The sequence below is a fragment of the Moschus berezovskii genome, chromosome 11 (genome assembly GCF_049115385.1).
Source record: "Moschus berezovskii isolate FMDL1 chromosome 11, NW_MosBer_1.0, whole genome shotgun sequence".
Classification (NCBI taxonomy): domain Eukaryota; kingdom Metazoa; phylum Chordata; class Mammalia; order Artiodactyla; family Moschidae; genus Moschus; species Moschus berezovskii.
In genome coordinates, this window is record NC_142470.1 from 37,661,617 (window position 1) to 37,678,878 (window position 17,262).

A 17,262-nucleotide genomic window follows, 5' to 3' on the forward strand; every position below is an offset into this window, starting at 1 on the left:
CTTGCTTTTTGTTACCTTTTAATGATTTATATTCAAAATGTCTTGGCTCTCTTAGCTCCTTTAGAAAGATGGTAACGATAACCCTATATGTGAGACAGCAAAAGAGACACAGATGTATAGAACAGTCTTTTGGACTCTGTGGGAGAGGACAAGGGTGGGATGATTTGGGAGAATGGCATTGAACATGTATATTATCATATGTGAAAATAAAATAGCTACACCAAAAAAAAAATTTAGAGCTAGAAGGTGTCCTGTGTTCAGAGTTACATAGTCACTGCAAAGCTTGTATTAGATTCTCAATAATCCTGAATTCTATCCTCAGTGTCTTTTTCCAGTTCCATCACTGTACTTCCATAGGAATAAATAATGCTTATAAAGGTAGGTTCCCATTGACCCTCAAGAGATTATTTACATTCTATTAGTGTCTAAAAGTATTGATTCCAAATATCTTATATAAAACATCAGATCATTTTGTCTCAGTCTGTGGTTACTCTTTGTTACAGGACTACTTTCCTCTTGTAGGTAAGGAGGCAGGTAGGTGGTCTGGTATTCCCATCTCTAAAATTTTTCACATTTTGTTGTGATCCACACAGTAGAAATCTGTATGCAGGTCAAAAAGCAACAGTTAGAACATGACATGGGACAACAGACTGGTTCCAAATTGGGAAAGGAGTTTATTGTCACCCTGCTTATTTAACTTATATGCAGAGTACATCATGCGAAATGCCGGGCTGGATGAAGCACAAGCTGGAATCAAGATTGCCAGGAGAAATATCAATAACCTCAGATATGCAGATGACACCACCCTTATGGCAGAAGGTGAAGAAGAACTAAAGAGCCTCTTGATGAGAGTAAAAAGTTGGCTTTAAACTCAACATTCAGAAAACTAAGATCATGGCATCTGGTCCTATCACTTCGTGGCAAATAGATGGGGAAACAATGGAAATAGTGACAGGCTGTTTTCTTGGGCTCCAAAATCACTGCAGATGGTGACTGCAGCCATGAAATTAAAAGATGCTTGCTTCTTGGAAGAAAAGCTAGGACAAACCTAGACAGCATATTAAAAAGCAGAGACATTACTTTGCCAGCAAAGGTCCATCTAGTCAAAGCTATGGTTTTTCCAGTAGTCATGTATGGATGTGAGAGTTAGACCATAAAGAAAACTGAGTGCCGAAGAATTGACGCTTTTGAACTGTGAAGAGAGAAAACTCTTGAGAGTCCCTTGGACAGCAAGGAGATCCAACCAATCCATCCTAAAGGAAATCAGTCCTGAATATTCATTGGAGGGACTGATGCTGAAGCTGAAACTCCAATCCTTTGGCCACCTGATGCGAAGAACTGACTAGTTTGAAAAGACCCTGATGTTGGGAAATATTGAAGGCAGGAGGATAAGGGGACAACAGACAATGAGATGGTTGGATGGCATCACTGACTCGATGGATATGAGTTTGAGCAAGCTCTGGGAATCAGTGCTGGACAGGGAATCCTGGCATACTGCAGTCCATGGAGTCACAAAGAGTTGGACATGACTGAGGGACTGAACTGAACTGAGTTTCCTCTTGTACTGATTAAGTTATCAGATGATTTTATTGCAGTTTGAGCTGTTTACTTCCACAGTGATTCTAGGCCTGGCTGTGCCACTGACTTACTCTGTGACTTTGTCAAGTAGTTTTCTGATGAAAGACAAATTTTGTATTTTAGAGGTAGGCTTTGTAAGCAGGATTTCCGCACCCCCACTCCCCACCAAGAGAATGGATTTTATGTTGATATTACAGCTGAAAAGGTATAAGAGAAAAGCAAATGTAACATAACCTTTTTACTTTCCTAGACCTCCAGAAGGAAAGGAAGGGATTTTTACTCCATAAAGAGCTTCATAGCTTCTTTTTTTTTTTCATGGAAATGATTATTATTATTATTTATTTATTGTAATTCAGTTCAGTTCAGTCGCTCAGTTGTATCTGACTCTTTGCGACCACATGAATCACAGCACCCCAGGCCTCCCTGTCCATCACCAACTCCCGGAGTTCACTCAAACTCATGTCTATCGAGTCGGTGATGCCATTCAGCCATCTCATTCTCTGTCGTCCCCTTCTCCTCCCTCCCCCAATCCATCCCAGCATCAGAGTATTTTCCAGTGAGTCAACTCGTCGCATGAGGTGGCCAAAGTATTGCAGTTTCAGCTTTAGCATCAGTCCTTCCAGTGAATACCCAGGATCTATCTCCTTTAGAATGGACTGGTTGGATCTCCTTGCAGTCCAAGGGACTCTCAAGAGTCTTCTCCAGCACCACAGTTCAAAAGCATCAATTCTTCGGCGATCAGCTTTCTTCACAGTCCAACTCTCACATCCATTCATGACCACTGGGAATACCATAGCCTTGACTAACAGACCTTGGTTGGCAAAGTAATGTCTCTGCTTTTTAATATGCTATCTAGGTTGGTCATAACTTTCCTTCCAAGGAGTAAGCGTCTTTTAATTTCATGGCTGCAATCACCATCTGCAGTGATTTTGGAGCCCAAAAAAATAAAGTCTGACACTGTTTCCACTGTTTCTCCATCTATTTCCCATGAAGTGATGGGACCAGATGCCATGATCTTTGTTTTCTGAATGTTGAGCTTCAAGCCAACCTTTTCACTCTCCTCTTTCACTTTCACCAAGAGGCTTTTGAGTTCCTCTTCACTTTCTGCCATAAGGGTGGTGTCATCTGCATATCTGAGGTTATTGATATTTCTGCCAGCAATCTTGATTCCAGCTTGTGCTTCTTCCAGCCCAGCGTTCCTCATGATGTACTCTGCATATAAGTTAAATAAGCAGGGTGACAATATACAACCTTGACGTACTCCTTTTCCTGTTTGGAACCAGTCTGTTGTTCCATGTCCAGTTCTAACTGTAGCTTCCTGACCTGCATACAGGTTTCTCAAGAGGCAGGTCAGGTGGTCTGGTATTCCCATCTCTTTCAGAATGTTCCACAGTTTATTGTGATCCACACAGTCAAAGGCTTTGGCATAGTCAATGAAGCAGAAATAGATTAGGTTCCCCAAAAAGTTCGTTTGGGTTTTTCTGTAAGGTGGAGTGAAGGTCCCAAATGAACTTTTTGGCCATCCCAGTGCTTGACCTTGTGATTTGTTGTATTTTTGAATCTTATGATTTAGTATGGTAGTGTGTGCATGAATATAACACGTGGAATTTATTTTTTAAGTTTGGCAGTTATATTTTGTTTATAAATTTATTTTGAAGTTCTTAAGAGTGAATAATTTTTGTTTAGCTTCCTCTTAAAAGACTGGTTGTTAATGCCTTAATTTTAGCCTATTAACTGTATTTGTGGTTCAGTTTAGTTCAGTCGCTCAGTCGTGTCCGACTCTCCGCGACCCCATGAATCACAGCACACCAGGCCTCCCTGTCCATCACCAACTCCCGGAGTACACTCAAACTCATGTCCACAGAGTCGGTGATGCCATCCAGCCATCTCATTCTCCGTCGTCCCCTTCTCCTCCCGCCCCCAACCTTTCCCAGCATCAGAGTCTTTTCCAGTGAGTCAACTCGTCGCATGAGGTGGCCAAAGTATTGCAGTTTCAGCTTTAGCATCAGTCCCTCCAATGAACACCCAGGATTGATCTCCTTTAGAATGGATTGGTTGGATCTCCTTGCAGTATAAGGGACTCTCAAGAGTCTTCTCCAACACCACAGTTCAAAAACATCGATTCTTTGGCGATCAGCTTTCTTCACAGTCCAACTCTCACATCCATACATGACCACGGGAAAAACCATTGCCTTGACTAGACGGACCTTGGTTGGCAAAGTAATGTCTCTGCTTTTTAATATACTATCAAGGTTGGTCATAACTTTCCTTCCAAGGAGTAAGCGTCTTTTAGTTTCATGGCTGCAATCAGCATCTGCAGTGATTTTGGAGCCCAAAAAAATAAAGTCTGACACTGTTTCCACTGTTTTTCCATCTATTTCCCATGAAGTGATGGGACCAGATGCCATGATCTTTGTTTTCTGAATGTTGAGCTTCAAGCCAACCTTTTCACTCTCCTCTTTCACTTTCATCAAGAGGCTTTTTAGTTCCTCTTCACTTTCTGCCATAAGGGTAGTGTCATCTGCATATCTGAGGTTATTGATATTTCTCCCAGCAATCTTGATTCCAGCTTGTGCTTCTTCCAGCCCAGCGTTCCTCTTGATGTACTCTGCATATAAGTTAAATAAGCAAGGTGACAATACACAACCTTGACGTACACCTTTTCCTACTTGGAACCAGTCTGTTGTTCCATGTCCAGTTCTAACTGTTGCTTCCTGACTTGCATACAGGTTTCTCAAGAGGCAGGTCAGGTGGTCTGGGATTCCCATATCTTTCAGAATGTTCCACAGTTTATTGTGATCCACACAGTCAATTTTGTATATTATAAAAGTTCTGCCTGGACTTTCAGGAAGAAATGTATATGACCAAATGATAATCAGTAAACTTTTTATAATTTAAATGAGTGGGATCAAAAGAAAATACAGGAATTTGGCCTTGGGTTTCTCTTTCTGAGAGCTATCATTTAGGCATTAGCCTTAGTAAAGATAACACATGTTTTAAATATGTTTATGCTGAAGGGAAAATAATACTGTGTCTAGGTGGAGCGTACATTAGATACTTATACCACATGTATTACATAAATATTTAAGTACAATTCTAAATTAGTTGTTACCTAAAATTAAAAATATTTTTCTGCCTACCAAAAGGTGTGATATGCTGTAGATGATACAAGAATAGATGTCACAGATCCCTGTTCTATAGAATTAAGACACACATGAAAAAATGAAATATCAGTTCAGTTCATCATGAAGGGGCAAATAGGTGTTATAAGAATTCTGAGAAAAGGGGGAAGCTTTTGAACTAGTAGCTTGGGAAGGGTTGTAGGAGGAGGAAAGAATTGAGCCGGTCTTATGGGATATGTTGGATTTCCTTAAGTGGAGTAAAGCGCGCATGTGAACAAAACCTTAGGACATGGGGAGGGACATGTAGAGCTTAAGAAACAGGATGAGTTCAGCCATGGCTAAAATAGAGTGTTAGGAAGATAAAGACTTGGGCCAGACTTGTAGAAGACCTTAAATTCCAGTAGTAGGAATTTGGGTTCCTTAAGAAGTTTGGAGTTGAGGGGAGGAAAAAAAAGCTTTGGATATATGGTACTTTATCCTTGATTTACTGCTTATGTGATGGACATCACCTAATAAGTTATATTCTTGACTTAAAATGCTAGATATCTTTAGTTGTTGGTAACAAGAAACACTGAAGTGCTTGTTCTCTTGATTCCTAGTTAAGTCTAGTGCTTAAAATTAGCTTTTGTTAGCATCATCTGACTTCCTGATTGGAAGGATTTTATATCACTAGCAAATACTTGACTGTTTTTAGAGATGAGAAATCAGTATTTTGCACTTATGGTTAATTTTGTTTATAAATTTCCACAGTTAATGTATACCCTTATTACCAGGTAAACTAAAACTTGCTCATATTTTAAAGCTCTGGTTTATCTTGGCCCTGCTGTCTCATTAATCCAGCAACTGTAGGCTGCATTGTTTAACCTGCTGAACTCCATGTTCTTTCTTTTTAAAGCTGGAGAATTATCTCTCTCCCATCGGTGGGAGATTGTTTAATGAGATTAGACTGTTTAAAAGAGAATGCAGTAATGATGTTTGGCCAATTTTGGATATGTGAACCGTGAACTCCCAGATGTTCAAGCAGGTTTTAGAAAAGGCAGAGGCACCAGAGATCAAATTGCCAACATCCGCTGGATCATGGAGAAAGCAAGAGAGTTCCAGAAAAACATCTATTTCTGCTTCATTGACTATGCCAAAGCCTTTGACTGTGTGGATCACAATAAACTGTGGAAAATTCTGAAAGAGATGGGAATACCAGACCACCTGACCTGCCTCTTGAGAAACCTGTATGCAGGTCAAGAAGCAACAGTCAGAACTGTACATGGAACAACCGACTGGTTCCAAATAGGAAAAGGAGTACGTCAAGGCTGTATATTGTCACCTTGCTTATTTAACTTATATGCAGAGTACATAATGAGGAACGCTGGGCTGGAAGAAGCACAAGCTGGAATCAAGATTGCTGGGAGAAATATCAATAACTTCAGATATGCAGATGACACTACCCTTATGGCAGAAAGTGAAGAGGAACTCAAAAGCCTCTTGATGAAAGTGAAAGAGGAGAGTGAAAAGGTTGGCTTGAAGCTCAACATTCAGAAAACAAAGATCATGGCATCTAGTTCCATCACTTCATGGGAAATAGATGGAGAAACAGTGGAAACAGTGTCAGACTTTATTTTTTTGGGCTCCAAAATCACTGCAGATGCTGATTGCAGCCATGAAATTAAAAGACGCTTACTCCTTGGAAGGAAAGTTATGACCAACCTTGATAGTATATTAAAAAGCAGAGACATTACTTTGCCAACCAAGGTCTGTCTAGTCAAGGCTATGGTTTTTCCCGTGGTCATGTATGGATGTGAGAGTTGGACTGTGAAGAAAGCTGATCGCCGAAGAATTGATGCTTTTGAACTGTGGTGTTGGAGAAGACTCTTGAGAGTCCCTTGTACCGCAAGGAGATCCAACCAGTCCATTCTAAGGGAGATCAATCCTGGGTGTTCATTGAAAGGACTGATGCTAAAGCTGAAACTGCAATACTTTGGCCACCTCATGCGACAAGTTGACTCACTGGAAAAGACTCTAATGCTGGGAAAGGTTGGGGGCGGGAGGAGAAGGGGATGACCGAGAATGAGATGGCTGGATGGCATCACCGACTCTGTGGACATGAGTTTGAGTGAACTCTGGGAGTTGGTGATGGATAGGGAGGCCTGGCGTGCTGATTCATGGGGTCGCGGAGAGTCGGACATGACTGAGCGACTGAACTGAACTGATTGAGTAAATTTTCTCTCCTTCCTTTCTGATTTTGAAATGGTTGTGAGTAGAGACTAATTATTTCTTAATTTAAACAGACTCATATAACAGAACTTAAGAGAAATTTGCAAGGCTGTTACTTTTGCAAAGTCTGACTTTGTTGTATAATAACTTGAATTTTTAAAATATCGATATGCTAAGAGAACTTATTGACAGTTAAAAAAAGATAAGTATGCAGTGGTTTAATTAGAATCTCCATAAAAACATCTGAACTGATAAAGGACTAAAGTGTTTCTACCAGGTTATTTCATGAGCTGAAAGCGAAATTGGGCTGTGGCTTTGAAAGGAAATGAAATCCAGGAGAAATATTCTGTATCACCCTTTTTCTATATCATGTTGTTACTGAAATGCAGTTAAACTTTTTTCTCAATGGATTCTTTTTTGGTGTTCATCTGTCACTGTTAATGTGTGTATGGATTTGTGTGCTCCCACCATAGTCAGGAGCAGAATAGTTCCACCACCCCCAAAACTGCTGTGTGCTATCTGTCCCTTTATAGTCACACCCTCACCTGGCCATCACTGGTCTGTTTTTCATTTCTTCCTTTATGGATGTATTAATGAAGGCTATCAAATGATAAATGTCTTATCAAGTATGACAAAATATGAGGAATATCAAGTAAGAATGTATACAAAAGTGCTTGGCACATGTAAGTACCAGGACTTAATGAAAATTAGTTTCATATGTAATGTTAGGTCAGTAGGTGAAGCTTAACTGTACTCTTCTTTTAGGGTCAACTTTGCATAATGTTTAATCTCTTTTCTCCTTGCTCAGAGGCTTTTAGGCATATTTTGGAAATACTTTTTGTTCTACATGGCCTTGACTGCTGGAAGTCTCTGTGTTAAATGTCTTTTAACTTCATGTCCCCTGGAGAAGGAAATGGTAACCCATTCCAGTTTTCTTGCCTGGGAAATCCCATGGACAGAGGAGCCTAGTGGGCTCCAGTCCATGGGACTGCAAAGAATTGGACACGACTGAGCAGTCTCATGTTCCTCATAAGAAAGAGTAGAAAATAGTATCTACCTTGAGGGTTGTTACAGTAATTAAATGTGATGATATATATATATATATATAAGCATATATATATTTGAAGAAATAAATCTATAAGTATAAATACATATTTACACATAGACAGAGGAGTGTATGTTTATATATGTGTAAGTGCCCTGATCCATAGTTGGCATTCTACCAATTAAAAAAAGTTATAAATAATACAGTTTACAGTAACTTTGGAATAGCTTGGTAAAAGAATATCATGTCCTCTTGTTATCTGCATTTCCACCCACCCCTCCATCCTTCCAAAAGCTTCTGGAATGGGAAGGTTGATCCTCAAAATACCAACTTTCTGTTTTAATAATTTTTTCATAAGTTAATTTTTTTTCCCCAGAAATTTATCACCAATAAATTTCTGTTTTGGGTTGGAGGAGAGAATACCAAGTCTGTTTAACTTTACCTTAATATTTCAGAGTTCATATCACATTATACCCATTTCATAAAAGGTGATTATTTTTTTTTAAATTGATGATTGGGACATATGGGCTGAATCTTTGCCAACCTCAGGACTGCCTTTCGAACATGTATCCCTAAGCTTCTACTTATAATAATGACTTTTCTGGCCATTTAAAACTTTTCTTTAAAAGTAAAGCATAGAGTATTCTGATATATAACATTAGGCAGTGGGATATGATTGTTTTTCAACAAATTTAATTATTTAATCAAGTAAGAAGCAGATCTAGAGGTTTTTTTCCTTACCCACAGATCATCTGCATTCTTTTTCAGTGTGTTTGTCTCATTATTAGCATTGAACATATTAATAGAATCAGTAAATTACAAGACTAGAAAGAACCTTTGAAATCTTCTAGTCAGATACTCTTAATTCTGTCTAACCCAAACCCCCTTTTTGTAATAAATATTTTGCAATACTCTTTAGTGTCCAGAAGTGAAATTCAGTTAATGAAAAATTTTACCCACTTAATTAAAATAAATCAGTTTAATTCTGTAAGTGTAATATAAAGGGAAAATAAAAGGAAAATTATTGGAAATATAATATGAGGTATGCTGAAGAAGGAAATGGCAACCCACTGTAGTATTCTTGCCTGGAGAATCTTATGGACAGAGGAGCCTGGTGGGCTACAGTTCATGGGGTCGCAAGAGTCGGACACGACTTGGCAACTAAATTACCACCACCACTATGCTAGAAGACAAAACCTCAAAAGACAAAGAGCAACCCAACAGATTTCTAAAATGCTCCTTGTCGGGTGGGCTGCCCCATAGAGAACCATGAGTTTTCTCATTTCATAGGTAAAGAAAGTAAGGGGTAGGTGTAAGAGAGCAGAAGGTGGGTATTGGATGGGCCTTGGTATACTTCTCAGAATTACACAAGTGTTGTTAGCAGTAGAGCTTGGATGGGAACTCTGGGTTTGAGGATCTGCCTTGCTGCTCTTGTTATTTAGTGCTTCTGAAGCTGCCCTGGATTTTGAAGGAATCCAATGGGCCACAAGTCCAGGATGCCACTTTTAGGTAGTCAGTAGGTGCCAGACTTTGCTTCCTGGTTTTTCTGAATACCTACCTTCAGAATGTCACACATTTTGTCCTCTCCCCAGCAACTATCTTTACCAGCTCAGTCCCCACCTTCTTCTCTTCCATCCCTCAGTAAGCACACAAACAAAAACTTAAAGCAACATTTTTCTCTTTTAGCTCCACTTCTTGTATGTCAAGGAAGCCTTCTAGAAGAACACTAAGCCCTTGGTTAGATGCTTGCAGAGCTTTTTTTACACTATCACTCTTTATTGATTTGAATTTTTATTTCCTTGCTCAATTGTAGGTTCCATGAGAATTTTTTAGTCTACCCTATGTGCTTGTGTTGAAGGTAAAAGTAATATTTCCAAAATATAGTAATATTGACTCTCAGCAGAGAAGTGCTCTGTTTATATTTCAGTCTCAATCCTCTGTGATACTCTGGTGTTTCCAGAAGTGCTTGGAGTAGAGCCCAATATAAAGCACCACCAGCCCACAAGTTTGGGTTCCTTTTTATTTTCATCCCATTTGATTTCTTGGAGGAAGCATCATCCCCTATAACTTTCAGACTGTTGCTCCTGAATTTTACCAGTTATTCAGAATTCTGTTGTAGCTTAACTTTGATACCTTTGACTTTAGCCTTATACATTGAATTTTTTAATAAAATAGATTCCAAGTAATCAAGATCAAAGATCAGTTAATGAAGAACTAATACCTTTGTGGTATTCTGTTAAACATCTGAAAGATATTTTACTCTTTTGTAAGTAGTTTTGTTTTAGGTAGAGTATAATTTACTCTTTAACAGTAGCTATCTGACTTTGTATTTTAGACTTCATGTTTTTTCCTCTTGTATTTTGGAATATCTTCATGTTTTTGCTGAAGTACAGTAATTTCATTTCTCATCGTTGATTTCCTGAGTATGCGTTGGTGATACTTTCTTTACATTCGGCAGCTATGCCTCATTAATTTAAACCTGGCTTTGCTTTGTCTTACTGTGTTGTCAGCTATGCTTCTCACAACCCCATTTCAGTGCTGCTAACTTAGGGTGTTTCTGTCAGTAAATACCTTGATACTATTTTGGAGACTCTGGATGTTTTTCTTGGCTTGCACCATGGATTCCTCTTTCTTTTCTTCTGGCGTTTGTGCTTTACAGCTGTAACCCAGTTCATTGGAAAGAGCACAGGCTTATGAGTTAAATGGATGCATGTTTAAATCCTAGCTTTGTGACCTGTCAACTATACAGTCTGGGAATATTTGGATGCTTTTGAGGTCACTTTCTCCAACTGTAGAATGGGTATACTTTTACCCATTTTTTAGAGTTGTGAGATTAGGAATATTGTATGTAAAGTACTTTTTCTTTTTCTCTCTTCCATGTCTCTTAACTGTCTCTGAAAGAGAGGCAGAGTAAACCTGAGGGAGATAGACTGAGAGTGAGAAGTCCTGGATAGCCCTATCCTTCTGTCTCAAAAATTATGTGTGCTTGTGACTGGCCCAGAGTTCTATATTTATGAATAAAAGCAGTTAATGGATTTCAGTCAGAAAAACCTTGAATAAAAAAATACTTGATTTCATTCATATTATGAGGTATTAAATAATAGTGACATTTCAGATATTTTTAAGACAAGGCTTACTACAAATAAATACAAATAAAATAATTATGATCTGTAGTATTTCCACCCTTTTCCACCGCACTTTGTTGGTTTTTTGACTTCTTAATGAGAATAGTGGCTATATATGGTTTATCCTTGGTTCTGTTTCCTTTTCCAGATACTTGTGTTTCATGGAAGAAAATTACATGGCATAGTTTCTTGAGAGGTAATGTCTCCCGATCCTGGTAACAGGAGACCATTTTAGGCTGTGGTTCAAGTATTTCTCTAAAGCAGTAGAGCCCTGAATACATTCTGTGAACTACCTAAGGTAAACTACCCTTTGCTGTATGAAGAATAGATTGTGAATATTTTCTTCATTTCCTTTTATCTATTAAAAGAAAAAAATACTATGAATGATTTTTTTGTTGTTGTTTAGTCACTAAGTGATGTCTGACTCTTTGGTGACCCCGTGCACAGTAGCCCACCAGGCTCCTCTGTCCGTGGGATTTTTCCTGGCAAAAATACTGGCGTGGGTTGCCATTTCCTTCTCCAGGGGATCTTCCTGACCCAAGGATCAAACCCACATCTCCTATATTACAGGTGGATTCTTTACTGCCTGAGCCATCGGGGAAGCTGCACATCCATAACTTTGAAGTCTTTTATTAAAGCTACATAACTATAGCTTTTAGAAATAATGTGATCAACTTGTTTTGTAATAAGAAACAAGAAGAAAAATATTTTATTCCTTGTCCAGTCAAATCACTTGTTAGACGTTTCCCTGTAACAGTGGTATTTTATGCCTTCCAGTAAATACCACCAGTAATTGGCGGAGGGGGGGACTATTGATGTCAGAATATCAGCCCTTTCATGATGGGGAACGTGGGACCAGTGTCTTTAATATCGGATGGTTCACACTTTATATCTCTCTTGGCGGTTAACTCTACCCTCAGTATTTTCTTTGTGATTCATCTTGTCAAGTGTCTTAATATAAGAAATTCTGGCACTTGATTTTTCCCTTTGAAATAAATGTTGTTGGGACTTTCGAAAAATTCTTTAAAAATAATACTGTTTGTCCCACAATTTGGGGGGAAAAATCAACCATAGTCTCACTATACAGGGACAGTCATTGATAACATTTTGATGTCTTTCTGTGGTCTTTTTTCTGTTCTGTGATTTCATTCTGTCCATGTTTTGGTCCCCTTTGTTCTCTGGCTCCATTTGTATATGCTCTTGTTTCTAAATTCTTTTTTAGTCTGTTTGATAGGTAAGAAGTAGATTTATTTGGAGAGAAACACACTCCACAGACCAAATGTGAGTCATCTCAGATCCTCTTGTTTCTAATCTCTGACATGTCAGTTATCATTTCTCTTTTCCTTCAGCATTCATGATTTCCAGGGTAGAGTTGATTATAGAGTTATTCATGTCTTGGTAATCTCCCAGCTAATTAACTTTTGAGATATAATTCACCTGTCATACAATTCAGCCATTTAAAATATACAAGCAGTAGCTTTTAGACCACCACTATTTGATGTTAGAAGACTTTTTTACCCTCAAACAAACTTTGTACTCATTAGCAGTCACCTCCTAGTCCACTTGCCTTGAGTCCTTGTCTAGTGCTAAGTTGCATCAGTTGTATCCAACTCTTTGTGATCCTGTGGACCATAGCCCACCAGGCTCCTCTTTCCATGGAATTCTCCAAGCCAGAATCCTGGAGTGGGTTGCCATTTCCTTCTTCAAGTTATCTTCCTGACTCAGAGATCGAACCTGCATCCCTAGAGAACCACTAATCTGCTTTCTGTCTCTATAGATTTGCCTATTCTGGATATATACATAAATGAAATCATAGAATTTGTGGACTTTTGTGACTGGCTTCTTTCACCCAGCATGAGTTTTCAAAGTCCATCTGTGTTGTAGCTTGTATCAAGTACTTTGTCCTTTGTTTGTTGAATGATTGCTGATATCTATACCACTTTTCAAATGAAGAAGATTACGTTGTTTCCATTCTGACCATTATGAATTGTGCTGCTATGAGCATTTCTGTATATGTTTTTGTCTGAACATAGAATTGCTGGGATATATAGTACACTATGGGCTTCCCTGGTGGCTCAGAGGTTAAAGCATCTGCCTGCAATGTGGGAGACCTGGGTTCGATCCCTGGGTCGGGAAGATCCCCTGGAGAAGGAAATGGCAACCCACTCCAGTATTCTTGCCTGGAGAATCCCATGGATGGAAGAGCCTGGTGGGCTACAGTCCATGGGGTCGCAAAGAGTTGGACACGACTGAGCGACACCCTATAGTTAACATTTTGAGAATTATGTAAGTAATTTGAATGGGGAAAAAACTCTCGTGAATAACAGGTAAGAAATATAATAGTTATACCAACCTATCTTTCATGATTTTATCTAGTAATGTTCCACTTAGTGTGGGTGTGTGTGGTTTAAACTTTTACATCTTACAAGGAAACCTCGTGTAATAACAGGAAATTGTTAAAATATAGTGAGTGTGCATGCCATTTACGCAGAAAAAAATTGGTGACATTTTCATTTTTAAAAAAATACTTGCTGTTAATAATTCATATTGTTTGAAATAATTTCAAAGAAACAAAACCCAACAGAAATCCTGAGACTTTGGAAAAACTTCCTTATGACTAACTAGCCCCCGTGCAGTGTGCATCATAAAGAATAATGTCAGGAAGGCCGCCTCTTGCCTATCTTTTGTGTCCTAGCTTGACAGGGTACTGTTCTTCCTCCAGGCCCAGGCCTTGTTTGCATCCTGATTCATTCTGCATGTTTTAGTTGATTGCCTTAGACCTTTAGGATCCCTTTCCAAGGGAAAGAACACTGAGCTGCTGACTGGAGATGGGAGGTCTTCACCTAGTTCCATCATCACTGGTTTTGCCGCTGTGAGCACAGTCAGTTCCCTAAACTTTTCTGCTTTTCACTTTCTTCACTGGTGTGATTAGAGAATCATCTGTGAAACCAAAAGAGGTTTAAAGCTTGGTGATCTTGTTTTTTTTAATCTACCATTTTCTTTTTTTGGCCATCCCATGTGGCTTGTGGGATCTTAGTTCCCTGACCAGGGATTGAACCTACCTGGGTCCATGGCAGTGAAAGTACCAAGTCCTAATCACTGGACCACCAGGGAGCTCCCAAAGCTCCATGGTCTTAATTCTAGTTCTGGAATTCTAAATTTTACACACTGAATGTCACACATACTGATTTTTCATGAATTTGGTATTTAATATATACTTTGTTGTGTTGCCTTCTTCCCATCTTTTTCAGATTTGTCCTTCCCTCTCCACCTAGATGATCTGCCCTAGAAGGGCAAAGACTTTTGTTAACAGTAACAAATAATAGTCTTTAATACCTTGCCTGAGGCTGGTTAGTGTTTGATAGTGCAAGTGTCATGAGTTTTCAGTGACTGTAGAATGACTCTAAATTAATTGATTTATTTTAATTAGAGGCTAATTAAAGACTCACAAAGAGTCAGACACCACTGAGCAACTGAACTGAACTGAACTGAACTTTACAGTATTGTGGTTTTTGCCATACATCGACATGAATCAGCCATGGGTGTACATGTGTTCCCCCATCCTAACCCCCCACCCCCACCCCATCCCTCTGGGTTGTCCCAGAGCACCAGCTTTGAGTGCCCTGCTTCATGCATCGAACTTGCACTGGTCATTTGTTTTACATATGGTAATATACATGTTTCAGTGCTGTTCTCTCAAATCATCCCACCCTCACCTTCTCCCACATAGTCCAAAAGTCTGTTCTTTACATCTGTGTCTCTTTTGCATATAGGGTCATCGTTTCTGGGTTTCTAAATTCCATATATATGCATTAATATACTATATTGATGTTTCTCTTTATGACTTACTTTACTCTGTATATTTAGGCTCCAGTTTCATCCACCTCATTAGAACTGAATCAAACGTATTCTTTTTTATAGCTGAGTAATATTCCATTGTGTATATGTACCACAACTTCCTTATCCATTTATCTGCTGATGGACATCTAGGTTGCTTCCGTGTCCTAGCTATTGTAAACAGTGCTGCAGTGAACATGGGGGTACGTATGTCTCTTTCAATTCTGGTTTCCTCAGTGTGTATGCTCAGCAGTGGGATTGCTGGTTTGTATGACAGTTCTCTTTCCATTTTTTTAAGGAATCCACACTGTTCTCCATAGTGGCTGTACTAGTTTGCATTCCCACTAACAGTGTAAGAATTCTCCACATCCTCTCCAGCGTTTATTGTTTGTAGACTTTTGGATAGCAGCCATTCTGACTGGCATGAGAGCACCTCATTGTGGTTTTGATTTGCATTTCCCTGATAATGAGTGATGTTGAACATCTTTTCATGTATTTGTTAGCCATCTGTATGTCTTCTTTGGAGAAATGTCTGTTTAGTTCTTTGGTCCACTTTTTGATTGGGTTGTTTATTTTTCTGGTATTGAGCTGCATGAGCTGCTTGCATATTTTGGAGATTAATTCTTTGTTAGTTGCTTCATTTGCTATTTTTTTCTCCCATTTGGAAGGCTACCTTTTTACCCTGCTTATAGTTTTGTTATACAAGCTTTTAAGTTTAATTTGGTCCCATTTGTTTATTTTTATTTTTAATTTCCATTCCATTCTGTTTTTGGTAACTTTAATAACTATTTTCTGCTAGAACTTTATCCTTATGACACTCAAGTGTGTATATATTCATGGGCTTATATTTTGTGTATAAGAAAATATTCAGTTAACTTGCTTGCTTTCTGACAGTCTGTGTACCTCCATTACTTAGTACTTTAATTGTACATTTTACTGGCTAGCTCTGTGTCTCACGAGGGAAGAAGCAAAACATGAGTTTAAACTTCAGTTTGATGGAAATAAAGTGCTGTAAGGTAAACTGAATGATGGTTTTGAGTGACCTTTGTTAGGACAAGGATCCTTGAGGGTGCCCGTGTAGTTTCAGTTTACCTATGATGCTTTAACCATTTGTGTCTCAGTGTATATTTTGAGTGGTTTTTAATTTGCCTGTAAAAATTAAAGTCTGGCAAATAGTAATTTGTCTAAAAGGTATAGGTTATTTCTACCTCCTGATTTTTACTTTGATTATGACATCATGGAAAAACTGGCATTACCAGTGAGCTGATTTTTTTTGACTGTGCCTAAGCTGCTGCTTTTTTCCTTTCTCTTTTCCTCCCTCCCTTTGATCTTTCCTTTTTTCCCTTTTACTATGTAAGTGGAAATGTTCTCTTTTTAAAACATTATACAAAGCTCTATTCCTTTTTGACCACCCTTAGTCACAACCTCATCCATCTTCACCGAAGCAACCATAGTGACGTTGGCATGTATCCTTCTGAACTGATTTATGTGTATTTACATTTATTTATATAAGCCAGATAGCATAGTGTTTTATGTGGGTGGGGGGAGGAAATGTGATTCCCCCCCTTCCAAAAATGGTACCATATTCTTTTTCACTTAGCAATTCTTCTTGGAGAGCTGTTTATCTCAGAAAAGACAGCTTACCCTCTGTTTCTTTCCAGCTGCTGGTAGCATTTCATGTTACACAATTTATTTAGCCCTTCTCTCATCAGTGGGAAGTTATATTTCCAATTTTTACTGTTGTTATAGACAGTGCTACAGTGAAAATCTTTGAACCTAAAACTAAAGTATTTCTCAAGGGTAGATACCATTATGATGGTTCAGTTCAGTTCAGTCGCTCAGTCGTGTCCGACTCTTTGCGATCCCATGAATCATAGCATGCCTGGCCTCCCTGTCCATCACCAACTCCCGAGTTCACTCAAACTCATGTCCATCAAGTCGGAGATGCCATCCAGCCATCTCATTCTCTGTCGTCCCCTTCTCTTCCTGCCCCCAATCCCTCCCAGCATCAGAGTCTTTTCCAGTGAGTCAACTCTCTGTGTGAGGTGGCCAAAGTATTGCAGTTTCAGCTTTAGCATCGGTCCTTCCAATGAACACCCAGGACTGATCTCCTTTAGGATGGACTGGTTGGATCTCCTTGCAGTCCAAGGGACTCTCAAGAGTCTTCTCCAGCACCACAGTTCAAAAGCATCAATTTTTTGGTGATCAGCTTTCTTCACAGTCCAACTGTCACATCCATACATAACCACTGGAAAAACCATAGCCTTGATGGTAGGTACTCAAAATTCTAATAACTGCTTATCTATTTTCCCTCTAAAGTTTATATTCCTCTCCAACTGTGAGGGCA

The 17,262-nt window shown here is 38.9% G+C and overlaps 1 protein-coding gene and 1 non-coding gene across 8 annotated transcripts in view; one reads left to right on the top strand and one right to left on the bottom strand.

Annotated features, from left to right (window-relative positions):
• The window catches only part of LCLAT1 (lysocardiolipin acyltransferase 1), a 185,545-nt gene that overhangs the window by 47,768 nt on the left and 120,515 nt on the right, over positions 1–17,262 (top strand). Inside the window, exon 3 of one of the 7 annotated variants that reach the window (XM_055401118.2) lies at positions 11,227–11,376. The exons of the other annotated variants lie outside the window; for them this stretch is intronic. The gene's annotated coding sequence lies outside the window, so the exon portion shown is untranslated. The remainder of the gene's footprint in view (positions 1–11,226; positions 11,377–17,262) is intronic. 7 annotated transcript variants of the gene reach the window in all.
• TRNAE-UUC (transfer RNA glutamic acid (anticodon UUC)) lies at positions 14,116–14,192 on the bottom strand. Its single transcript has one exon. It is a non-coding gene; the product is annotated as a tRNA-Glu (tRNA).